Consider the following 10884-nt stretch of genomic DNA (forward strand, 5'->3'; position numbering starts at 1 on the left):
GAGCGATTATTTCCTTAGTGAACTAATCCCTCCCGGCTATCATTCCCTTCGTGGAATAATACCCGTCAAATCGTGTAGATCCGACCGGATCTAGATCGCGCGGTGGTCCACGGATTAACCCCGGCGTTGGCAAAGAACCCACAAAAGCGAGCGACCGCAAAACAGGAGCTCACGATTTGTTCACAAGGAGAAAGTTATAATTTTCTTTTATTTTCTTTGATTTCGTTTTAACCGGATCTCCTCGTCCGGATCAACCTCCCCCCGCAAGTCCAAGAAGTCCAAGTTCTCCTCCAGGAGAAAAACTCGTTGGTATGAAGACGTTGAAAACACCAACGAAGATCTCGCCCCGTTTGATGCCAAAGTTGCATCGGGTGAGATTCCTCCAATTCCCAACCAAGGCAGATCTACTCTGGCCAACCTTTCTGCCGCAGAAGGCGTGGTGACTCTCTCGAAGAGAGCCCGCCAAAGGCAACGTCAACGCCTTGCGAAACAATTCGCAAAGGCCATGGAGTCAGTTAACGGGATCCGCTACAATGCAGATCTGAAGAACAAGAGAGGCAAACAGCCTCAACGACAGATGAACGGCGCCTCTTCCAAGTCGCCAACAATGGAATGGGTCCGTGTCAAACGGAATCGTTCTACGCTGGAAGAACGCATCCGCAAACGCCACGCACTATCAGCGCAGGCGCGGGCTCAAGCAGAAGAAGCCCGTAGAAAGCTGCAGAAAGAGGTGGCCAAGAAGCCGCCATCAACTCGCAAAGCTTGGAGACCAAAGTCTGAAGCGGCGGTTCAGACCAAAGAGCAACAACAGCAACCGTCGAAAATGCAACTTCCAGTGAGTCAACCCAAATCGCCGATGACTTCCACAACTGCTCCGGGAGATCCCGCAGGACCATCCCAGAAAAGAAAGTCTGTCTTGGAGCGCCTCGGTCCACTTCCCGAGGAGCGAAGCAAAGCTCCAATCCAAGAACATTTGGGACCACTAAGAAAGCCCCGGACGACGCAACATGCTGGGGGTCGCGGTTACCCTCAACATGACAAAGAGACTAGGGCAGCTGCACGCACCAACTTGCGCATTGAAGTCCAGGAGCCCGCCGAGAACTCACGCCCAAAAAGGCATGTTACGAGCACCAACTTGCGCATTGAAGTCCAGGAGCCCGCCGAGAACTCACGCCCAAAAAGGCATGTTACGAGGCACGTGACTTTCGAAAGCCCAAAGAAGGCAATTCCCCCTCAGAAGGAAACGTTATCGTCTGATGACGTTAGCGTTATACCTGAGGAGTCGTGCCAACACACGGTAGGTTACTCCGATCGTCAAGCAGACGAGTTGTACTATCGTACTGGGGGTACGAATAAAACCAGGAAGAGGAATCCCTGAGAACAGGAAACTCAGTGTCCCTGTTCCAAACTCATTCGGGCAATATTGTCTGAATGCAGCTGCATCAAGGCGGTCCCCGAGAGAATTTCGGTGTTCGAAAGGCTTAGTACCGAAACGCCAAAACCAAGGCATAGGCGTTTTCGGCAAAGAAGAGCAGTGGTTGAAGATGGAGAATTTTCGGGAGTCACCACCAATATGACCACCAAAAGGACATCGGCACGAGATAATTTCGGGTCGATTCTGAAGGCATCCTGGTGTCTAACCCGTCTGCAGTCTGAAACCATCATACGAGGAACTTATGGTAGGGTTCGGACAAGATTACCTTCAGAAGATGAAGAATCGGATTCCTGCTCTGCTGTCGCATCAGACAATACGGTATCCAGTGAAGGACAACCCCGCGAGTCATTCATGATAAACGCGGAACAAGTGGCCAAGATGCTCGAAGAATCCATGGCTAAACAACAGGAGAGCTTCAGGTTCGAAATGCAGATGGCCATGCAGAGTATGAGAGAAATGCATGAGCAACAAATTCAGGCACTGACGAACCAGCAAGGCGAACCAAGTCGTCGCAATCAAGTTCGTCAGGAAGACGAGGATACGAATGAAGCTCGTAATCCTCCCATCAATGCAGGGGGTGGTAACGAGAATGCTAACAAAGACACAGGTGAAAGCTTGAAGATTAAAAACCTCGAGAGTAAAATCAACACATTGATCTCCGCTCAAGAGACGAAGAAAACAGGCATTCCCTGTCCATACCCAAGAGAATGGGAATCGATCCCATATCCGGCGAAATTCAACCTAATTAATTTCACGCCGTTTGATGGGAATGGTTCGCCCACTCAGCATGATTTATTTCAAATCACACCTGGGAGTAATCTCTGGCAATGAGCCTCTGATGGTGCGGTCATTCGTCGGCACTCTTCGCGGAGCCGCCTTTGATTGGTATCGCCGCCTCAAGCCAGGTAGCGTGAACAGCTGGGACGATATGGAGACCATGTTCCTCACTAATTTCTTCGATGACGACACCGAGATATCTATCGGATCATTGCTCGATGAGAAGCAAAAAGATGGGGAGTTAGTCGACACTTTCGTCAAGAGGTTCCGGAACAAGGCGATGAACTGCCGGGACCCGATCACTGAGGAGTTCATTCTCCAGACTTGCCACAACAACCTTGCACTGGACGTGTTGGAAGCAATTGTTCGTGGGAAAAACCATTGCTTTCTTCATTAATGATTCCATTGTACACTCTTGTAATATTCTATCGATTACAAAGATCCGGTCTTTTTATAAGATCCGGTTACAACGAAAATCAAATTAAAAATAAACAAAGATTACAACTTTTCTCCTTTTGTGTCGAACGAATCGCGAGCTCCTGTTTTGCGGTCGCTCGCTTTTGGCTGTCGGCCACCTCTGGGTGGCCGCGAAATGACAACTGTCGGCCACCTCTGGGTGGCCGCGAAATGACAACTGTCGGCCACCTCTGGGTGGCCGCGAAATGACAACTGTCGGCCACCTCTGGGTGGCCGCGAAATGACAACTGTCGGCCACCTCTGGGTGGCCGCGAAATGACAACTGTCGGCCACCTCTGGGTGGCCGCGAAATGACAACTGTCGGCCACCTCTGGGTGGCCGCGAAATGACAACTGTCGGCCACCTCTGGGTGGCCGCGAAATGACAACTGTCGGCCACCTCTGGGTGGCCGCGAAATGACAACTGTCGGCCACCTCTGGGTGGCCGCGAAATGACAACTGTCGGCCACCTCTGGGTGGCCGCGAAATGACAACTGTCGGCCACCTCTGGGTGGCCGCGAAATGACAACTGTCGGCCACCTCTGGGTGGCCGCGAAATGACAACTGTCGGCCACCTCTGGGTGGCCGCGAAATGACAACTGTCGGCCACCTCTGGGTGGCCGCGAAATGACAACTGTCGGCCACCTCTGGGTGGCCGCGAAATGACAACTGTCGGCCACCTCTGGGTGGCCGCGAAATGACAACTGTCGGCCACCTCTGGGTGGCCGCGAAATGACAACTGTCGGCCACCTCTGGGTGGCCGCGAAATGACAACTGTCGGCCACCTCTGGGTGGCCGCGAAATGACAACTGTCGGCCACCTCTGGGTGGCCGCGAAATGACAACTGTCGGCCACCTCTGGGTGGCCGCGAAATGACAACTGTCGGCCACCTCTGGGTGGCCGCGAAATGACAACTGTCGGCCACCTCTGGGTGGCCGCGAAATGACAACTGTCGGCCACCTCTGGGTGGCCGCGAAATGACAACTGTCGGCCACCTCTGGGTGGCCGCGAAATGACAACTGTCGGCCACCTCTGGGTGGCCGCGAAATGACAACTGTCGGCCACCTCTGGGTGGCCGCGAAATGACAACTGTCGGCCACCTCTGGGTGGCCGCGAAATGACAACTGTCGGCCACCTCTGGGTGGCCGCGAAATGACAACTGTCGGCCACCTCTGGGTGGCCGCGAAATGACAACTGTCGGCCACCTCTGGGTGGCCGCGAAATGACAACTGTCGGCCACCTCTGGGTGGCCGCGAAATGACAACTGTCGGCCACCTCTGGGTGGCCGCGAAATGACAACTGTCGGCCACCTCTGGGTGGCCGCGAAATGACAACTGTCGGCCACCTCTGGGTGGCCGCGAAATGACAACTGTCGGCCACCTCTGGGTGGCCGCGAAATGACAACTGTCGGCCACCTCTGGGTGGCCGCGAAATGACAACTGTCGGCCACCTCTGGGTGGCCGCGAAATGACAACTGTCGGCCACCTCTGGGTGGCCGCGAAATGACAACTGTCGGCCACCTCTGGGTGGCCGCGAAATGACAACTGTCGGCCACCTCTGGGTGGCCGCGAAATGACAACTGTCGGCCACCTCTGGGTGGCCGCGAAATGACAACTGTCGGCCACCTCTGGGTGGCCGCGAAATGACAACTGTCGGCCACCTCTGGGTGGCCGCGAAATGACAACTGTCGGCCACCTCTGGGTGGCCGCGAAATGACAACTGTCGGCCACCTCTGGGTGGCCGCGAAATGACAACTGTCGGCCACCTCTGGGTGGCCGCGAAATGACAACTGTCGGCCACCTCTGGGTGGCCGCGAAATGACAACTGTCGGCCACCTCTGGGTGGCCGCGAAATGACAACTGTCGGCCACCTCTGGGTGGCCGCGAAATGACAACTGTCGGCCACCTCTGGGTGGCCGCGAAATGACAACTGTCGGCCACCTCTGGGTGGCCGCGAAATGACAACTGTCGGCCACCTCTGGGTGGCCGCGAAATGACAACTGTCGGCCACCTCTGGGTGGCCGCGAAATGACAACTGTCGGCCACCTCTGGGTGGCCGCGAAATGACAACTGTCGGCCACCTCTGGGTGGCCGCGAAATGACAACTGTCGGCCACCTCTGGGTGGCCGCGAAATGACAACTGTCGGCCACCTCTGGGTGGCCGCGAAATGACAACTGTCGGCCACCTCTGGGTGGCCGCGAAATGACAACTGTCGGCCACCTCTGGGTGGCCGCGAAATGACAACTGTCGGCCACCTCTGGGTGGCCGCGAAATGACAACTGTCGGCCACCTCTGGGTGGCCGCGAAATGACAACTGTCGGCCACCTCTGGGTGGCCGCGAAATGACAACTGTCGGCCACCTCTGGGTGGCCGCGAAATGACAACTGTCGGCCACCTCTGGGTGGCCGCGAAATGACAACTGTCGGCCACCTCTGGGTGGCCGCGAAATGACAACTGTCGGCCACCTCTGGGTGGCCGCGAAATGACAACTGTCGGCCACCTCTGGGTGGCCGCGAAATGACAACTGTCGGCCACCTCTGGGTGGCCGCGAAATGACAACTGTCGGCCACCTCTGGGTGGCCGCGAAATGACAACTGTCGGCCACCTCTGGGTGGCCGCGAAATGACAACTGTCGGCCACCTCTGGGTGGCCGCGAAATGACAACTGTCGGCCACCTCTGGGTGGCCGCGAAATGACAACTGTCGGCCACCTCTGGGTGGCCGCGAAATGACAACTGTCGGCCACCTCTGGGTGGCCGCGAAATGACAACTGTCGGCCACCTCTGGGTGGCCGCGAAATGACAACTGTCGGCCACCTCTGGGTGGCCGCGAAATGACAACTGTCGGCCACCTCTGGGTGGCCGCGAAATGACAACTGTCGGCCACCTCTGGGTGGCCGCGAAATGACAACTGTCGGCCACCTCTGGGTGGCCGCGAAATGACAACTGTCGGCCACCTCTGGGTGGCCGCGAAATGACAACTGTCGGCCACCTCTGGGTGGCCGCGAAATGACAACTGTCGGCCACCTCTGGGTGGCCGCGAAATGACAACTGTCGGCCACCTCTGGGTGGCCGCGAAATGACAACTGTCGGCCACCTCTGGGTGGCCGCGAAATGACAACTGTCGGCCACCTCTGGGTGGCCGCGAAATGACAACTGTCGGCCACCTCTGGGTGGCCGCGAAATGACAACTGTCGGCCACCTCTGGGTGGCCGCGAAATGACAACTGTCGGCCACCTCTGGGTGGCCGCGAAATGACAACTGTCGGCCACCTCTGGGTGGCCGCGAAATGACAACTGTCGGCCACCTCTGGGTGGCCGCGAAATGACAACTGTCGGCCACCTCTGGGTGGCCGCGAAATGACAACTGTCGGCCACCTCTGGGTGGCCGCGAAATGACAACTGTCGGCCACCTCTGGGTGGCCGCGAAATGACAACTGTCGGCCACCTCTGGGTGGCCGCGAAATGACAACTGTCGGCCACCTCTGGGTGGCCGCGAAATGACAACTGTCGGCCACCTCTGGGTGGCCGCGAAATGACAACTGTCGGCCACCTCTGGGTGGCCGCGAAATGACAACTGTCGGCCACCTCTGGGTGGCCGCGAAATGACAACTGTCGGCCACCTCTGGGTGGCCGCGAAATGACAACTGTCGGCCACCTCTGGGTGGCCGCGAAATGACAACTGTCGGCCACCTCTGGGTGGCCGCGAAATGACAACTGTCGGCCACCTCTGGGTGGCCGCGAAATGACAACTGTCGGCCACCTCTGGGTGGCCGCGAAATGACAACTGTCGGCCACCTCTGGGTGGCCGCGAAATGACAACTGTCGGCCACCTCTGGGTGGCCGCGAAATGACAACTGTCGGCCACCTCTGGGTGGCCGCGAAATGACAACTGTCGGCCACCTCTGGGTGGCCGCGAAATGACAACTGTCGGCCACCTCTGGGTGGCCGCGAAATGACAACTGTCGGCCACCTCTGGGTGGCCGCGAAATGACAACTGTCGGCCACCTCTGGGTGGCCGCGAAATGACAACTGTCGGCCACCTCTGGGTGGCCGCGAAATGACAACTGTCGGCCACCTCTGGGTGGCCGCGAAATGACAACTGTCGGCCACCTCTGGGTGGCCGCGAAATGACAACTGTCGGCCACCTCTGGGTGGCCGCGAAATGACAACTGTCGGCCACCTCTGGGTGGCCGCGAAATGACAACTGTCGGCCACCTCTGGGTGGCCGCGAAATGACAACTGTCGGCCACCTCTGGGTGGCCGCGAAATGACAACTGTCGGCCACCTCTGGGTGGCCGCGAAATGACAACTGTCGGCCACCTCTGGGTGGCCGCGAAATGACAACTGTCGGCCACCTCTGGGTGGCCGCGAAATGACAACTGTCGGCCACCTCTGGGTGGCCGCGAAATGACAACTGTCGGCCACCTCTGGGTGGCCGCGAAATGACAACTGTCGGCCACCTCTGGGTGGCCGCGAAATGACAACTGTCGGCCACCTCTGGGTGGCCGCGAAATGACAACTGTCGGCCACCTCTGGGTGGCCGCGAAATGACAACTGTCGGCCACCTCTGGGTGGCCGCGAAATGACAACTGTCGGCCACCTCTGGGTGGCCGCGAAATGACAACTGTCGGCCACCTCTGGGTGGCCGCGAAATGACAACTGTCGGCCACCTCTGGGTGGCCGCGAAATGACAACTGTCGGCCACCTCTGGGTGGCCGCGAAATGACAACTGTCGGCCACCTCTGGGTGGCCGCGAAATGACAACTGTCGGCCACCTCTGGGTGGCCGCGAAATGACAACTGTCGGCCACCTCTGGGTGGCCGCGAAATGACAACTGTCGGCCACCTCTGGGTGGCCGCGAAATGACAACTGTCGGCCACCTCTGGGTGGCCGCGAAATGACAACTGTCGGCCACCTCTGGGTGGCCGCGAAATGACAACTGTCGGCCACCTCTGGGTGGCCGCGAAATGACAACTGTCGGCCACCTCTGGGTGGCCGCGAAATGACAACTGTCGGCCACCTCTGGGTGGCCGCGAAATGACAACTGTCGGCCACCTCTGGGTGGCCGCGAAATGACAACTGTCGGCCACCTCTGGGTGGCCGCGAAATGACAACTGTCGGCCACCTCTGGGTGGCCGCGAAATGACAACTGTCGGCCACCTCTGGGTGGCCGCGAAATGACAACTGTCGGCCACCTCTGGGTGGCCGCGAAATGACAACTGTCGGCCACCTCTGGGTGGCCGCGAAATGACAACTGTCGGCCACCTCTGGGTGGCCGCGAAATGACAACTGTCGGCCACCTCTGGGTGGCCGCGAAATGACAACTGTCGGCCACCTCTGGGTGGCCGCGAAATGACAACTGTCGGCCACCTCTGGGTGGCCGCGAAATGACAACTGTCGGCCACCTCTGGGTGGCCGCGAAATGACAACTGTCGGCCACCTCTGGGTGGCCGCGAAATGACAACTGTCGGCCACCTCTGGGTGGCCGCGAAATGACAACTGTCGGCCACCTCTGGGTGGCCGCGAAATGACAACTGTCGGCCACCTCTGGGTGGCCGCGAAATGACAACTGTCGGCCACCTCTGGGTGGCCGCGAAATGACAACTGTCGGCCACCTCTGGGTGGCCGCGAAATGACAACTGTCGGCCACCTCTGGGTGGCCGCGAAATGACAACTGTCGGCCACCTCTGGGTGGCCGCGAAATGACAACTGTCGGCCACCTCTGGGTGGCCGCGAAATGACAACTGTCGGCCACCTCTGGGTGGCCGCGAAATGACAACTGTCGGCCACCTCTGGGTGGCCGCGAAATGACAACTGTCGGCCACCTCTGGGTGGCCGCGAAATGACAACTGTCGGCCACCTCTGGGTGGCCGCGAAATGACAACTGTCGGCCACCTCTGGGTGGCCGCGAAATGACAACTGTCGGCCACCTCTGGGTGGCCGCGAAATGACAACTGTCGGCCACCTCTGGGTGGCCGCGAAATGACAACTGTCGGCCACCTCTGGGTGGCCGCGAAATGACAACTGTCGGCCACCTCTGGGTGGCCGCGAAATGACAACTGTCGGCCACCTCTGGGTGGCCGCGAAATGACAACTGTCGGCCACCTCTGGGTGGCCGCGAAATGACAACTGTCGGCCACCTCTGGGTGGCCGCGAAATGACAACTGTCGGCCACCTCTGGGTGGCCGCGAAATGACAACTGTCGGCCACCTCTGGGTGGCCGCGAAATGACAACTGTCGGCCACCTCTGGGTGGCCGCGAAATGACAACTGTCGGCCACCTCTGGGTGGCCGCGAAATGACAACTGTCGGCCACCTCTGGGTGGCCGCGAAATGACAACTGTCGGCCACCTCTGGGTGGCCGCGAAATGACAACTGTCGGCCACCTCTGGGTGGCCGCGAAATGACAACTGTCGGCCACCTCTGGGTGGCCGCGAAATGACAACTGTCGGCCACCTCTGGGTGGCCGCGAAATGACAACTGTCGGCCACCTCTGGGTGGCCGCGAAATGACAACTGTCGGCCACCTCTGGGTGGCCGCGAAATGACAACTGTCGGCCACCTCTGGGTGGCCGCGAAATGACAACTGTCGGCCACCTCTGGGTGGCCGCGAAATGACAACTGTCGGCCACCTCTGGGTGGCCGCGAAATGACAACTGTCGGCCACCTCTGGGTGGCCGCGAAATGACAACTGTCGGCCACCTCTGGGTGGCCGCGAAATGACAACTGTCGGCCACCTCTGGGTGGCCGCGAAATGACAACTGTCGGCCACCTCTGGGTGGCCGCGAAATGACAACTGTCGGCCACCTCTGGGTGGCCGCGAAATGACAACTGTCGGCCACCTCTGGGTGGCCGCGAAATGACAACTGTCGGCCACCTCTGGGTGGCCGCGAAATGACAACTGTCGGCCACCTCTGGGTGGCCGCGAAATGACAACTGTCGGCCACCTCTGGGTGGCCGCGAAATGACAACTGTCGGCCACCTCTGGGTGGCCGCGAAATGACAACTGTCGGCCACCTCTGGGTGGCCGCGAAATGACAACTGTCGGCCACCTCTGGGTGGCCGCGAAATGACAACTGTCGGCCACCTCTGGGTGGCCGCGAAATGACAACTGTCGGCCACCTCTGGGTGGCCGCGAAATGACAACTGTCGGCCACCTCTGGGTGGCCGCGAAATGACAACTGTCGGCCACCTCTGGGTGGCCGCGAAATGACAACTGTCGGCCACCTCTGGGTGGCCGCGAAATGACAACTGTCGGCCACCTCTGGGTGGCCGCGAAATGACAACTGTCGGCCACCTCTGGGTGGCCGCGAAATGACAACTGTCGGCCACCTCTGGGTGGCCGCGAAATGACAACTGTCGGCCACCTCTGGGTGGCCGCGAAATGACAACTGTCGGCCACCTCTGGGTGGCCGCGAAATGACAACTGTCGGCCACCTCTGGGTGGCCGCGAAATGACAACTGTCGGCCACCTCTGGGTGGCCGCGAAATGACAACTGTCGGCCACCTCTGGGTGGCCGCGAAATGACAACTGTCGGCCACCTCTGGGTGGCCGCGAAATGACAACTGTCGGCCACCTCTGGGTGGCCGCGAAATGACAACTGTCGGCCACCTCTGGGTGGCCGCGAAATGACAACTGTCGGCCACCTCTGGGTGGCCGCGAAATGACAACTGTCGGCCACCTCTGGGTGGCCGCGAAATGACAACTGTCGGCCACCTCTGGGTGGCCGCGAAATGACAACTGTCGGCCACCTCTGGGTGGCCGCGAAATGACAACTGTCGGCCACCTCTGGGTGGCCGCGAAATGACAACTGTCGGCCACCTCTGGGTGGCCGCGAAATGACAACTGTCGGCCACCTCTGGGTGGCCGCGAAATGACAACTGTCGGCCACCTCTGGGTGGCCGCGAAATGACAACTGTCGGCCACCTCTGGGTGTTGTGGTTTTTGCCGTTTTTTCCGGTCTCGTGATTCGGTTGATTTAGATCCCGATTTGGCAGTAAATCTGGATCCTGATTTGGCAGTAAATCTGGATCCTGATTAGGCAGTAAATCTGATTCCTGATTTGGCAGTAAATCTGAATCCTGATTAGGCAGTAAATCTGATTCCTGATTTGGCAGTAAATCTGGATCCTGATTAGGCAGTAAATCTGGATCCTGATTAGGCAGTAAAACTGATCTTGATTCGATCGTGATTCGTCCGAGTTTGTCCTTGGTTGGAT

The sequence above is a fragment of the Asparagus officinalis genome, chromosome 3 (assembly GCF_001876935.1).
Source record: "Asparagus officinalis chromosome 3, Aspof.V1, whole genome shotgun sequence".
Lineage (NCBI taxonomy): Eukaryota > Viridiplantae > Streptophyta > Magnoliopsida > Asparagales > Asparagaceae > Asparagus > Asparagus officinalis.